The sequence below is a fragment of the Gossypium raimondii genome, chromosome 10, assembly GCF_025698545.1.
Source record: "Gossypium raimondii isolate GPD5lz chromosome 10, ASM2569854v1, whole genome shotgun sequence".
Lineage (NCBI taxonomy): Eukaryota > Viridiplantae > Streptophyta > Magnoliopsida > Malvales > Malvaceae > Gossypium > Gossypium raimondii.
The window spans coordinates 54,832,919-54,835,352 of NC_068574.1; the positions used below are offsets into that span (position 1 = coordinate 54,832,919).

General features: G+C 25.7%; 1 non-coding gene across 1 annotated transcript; it reads left to right on the plus strand.

Moving 5' to 3' along the window:
• The first annotated feature begins 1,962 nt into the window (after nt 1-1,962).
• Nucleotides 1,963-2,036, plus strand: TRNAI-AAU (transfer RNA isoleucine (anticodon AAU)). Its single transcript has one exon. It is a non-coding gene; the product is annotated as a tRNA-Ile (tRNA).
• Nucleotides 2,037-2,434: the final 398 nt, after the last annotated feature.

Consider the following 2,434-nt stretch of genomic DNA (forward strand, 5'->3'; position numbering starts at 1 on the left):
TAATGGTTTTTTTTTTTTTTAAATTTTATTTTTTCAAATTCTCATTAAACATTTGACAACTTTTAATAACCTCAATTAGACTCTTCAAATATTTGCGTAAATTTTAATTAAACTTTTAAATTTCTTGAATATTTTAATTAAATCTATCAAAATTTTTAAAATTATTATTAAAATTCTCAAACTCTTAAAATTTAATGTGAAGATCCATCAGTGAGTATGACTCAACCTTTGTAAGGCTAATAGCATGCCCTAATCTTAGATTGAGATACCATCTTCTCACCTAAACTTTTCGAGAACAAAAAATTTATAAATAATTATCATAACTACCTCGCACGTATCTATAGAAAATAAAATTTCACCTTTTTTAAATAATTAAATATGATATTTATATTTTTATTATGATATCAAAATTTTTATTTTGAAAAAGGGCACAAAACCTTATATTTTTCCTTAAATTTATGATTAATCCAACAAATAAATTTGACAAGTTTTTAAACAGAATTGCTTTATTGACAATTTTAAAAGAAATAAAACTTATAAACTTTTGAAAATAAAAAACTACGTTTTCAAAAAACTAATACAATAATCGATTGAGCCTTAGTTTGATTAGAATTGGTATTGTTGTCAGTGTAGGTAGATGTGGGTTCGAGTTAGCTAAAGCGTATTATCCTTCTATTTAATGGTTGAGGAGGGGCTATTGACAGTTTTAGGCATTGTATAAGAAAAAAAAACCGATATGATAAGAACCTATAATGAGATTAATGTTAAAAAAAAAAAAGTTGGTATGATGAATGATATCGAGTTTAATTACATTTTATACTATCTATTTCTGAATATTTATCAAATACATGTTGAAATAGGAATAAATAAAAGATTATCTAGAAAAGAATAAATACTTAAAAATTCATATAACATAAATTAAGATATTAAGGTTAGAATTTTATATCCTTAAATTGACCTTTCTTTTTTCTCAAATTTGATTCCACCTCCTCAAAATTCGGATTTCAACTTCTGTTCAAGTTGGTCCATATATATAAATGGATAAAACATAAATGAAAAAAAATTATCAAAAAGAAAAAAATATTTTTAAATTTGGATGGATAACTTGGTAAATGTCACATGAAACCTCAATTATTAGGAATTATAGAGTTAACTGTATCAAACATCTCTAGACTATGATTCTTATTTTAAATTGATCTTCAAACTTTAAAACATTCTAATTATATCTTTTAAACTATCGATGTTATACTAATAAAGGCCTTCAATTATTAAAACCATTAATTTAGCCTTTAAATAACATATCATATATTATGTGACATACTTTAAAATGAAAATTTAAAGAAAAGTAAAACAGTGTAGCATAAGTTTTAAAAGTCTCTATCACATGGATGAAACAGTTTTTGGTTTACACACAATAAAATTTTGAATCGAGGACACGTTATTGCTCTAAGGAATTCTCCTTCAGTTAATTGGATTTATTTGCATACTGATTGAGTACAGGTTTTGCATCTGCAGGGGGAGTGATACGGAATCATCAACAGAACTAGATTTTGGGTTTTAACCATTCTCTAAGGATGTGTTCAATTTTTTATGCCGAGTTGTGGGGTATATTTGATGGGCTAATTTTTCTACAAGATCGAGGTTTAAATAGCATATTGATTCACACGGATAGCCTTGAGGTAGTTCACACTTTGCAGAGGAGTAATACAACTAGTTCGAGCTCCACAATGGTTAGGAGGATCCACCAGAAACTATGAAGTTTTGTGATTTTAATAATGAAATATAATTTTGATAACTTAACAATGAAACTAGAAAATTTAATGTTTAGGGCCAATTTAAAATGAAAGTTATAATTTGGGGATGTTTGTTAGACTTGAAATTAAATATAAAAGTTGATCAATAGCTCCTAAGGAAACTGCAGAACTAAAATAAATAATTATTATTTTGAAAACAGAAAGCAACGGCCTATTAGCTCAGTTGGTTAGAGCGTCGTGCTAATAACGCGAAGGTCGCAAGTTCGAGACCTGCATGGGCCACTTTGTTTGAAATTTTCAACTCATTTTCAAAACGGTGTCGCTTCTTTCAGAGCTCATTTTCGAAGTTCCTGTATTTATTTTGTCCTATTTATTTATTTGGAATATAGAACACGAAAATCTTTTAGTGACCAAACATTGGGTATTTTTTAAACAAAAATTTTGAAATAAAAATATTTTCTATTTTCTCTCTTGTTCTAAAAAAAGTGTAAAATGAAATTGATAATTTATGAGTATTGTTATTTTATTTTTCCTTTAATTAATTCAATTATTTGCAAAATTTATTCAATTATTGATTGTTTAGTAGATTGGGTTAAATAAATTTGTGATATTCTTTAGTTTATTTATTTTGAATATAAAGTTTAATATTTTAAAATAAAAAAATGGATAGAGTTTATATT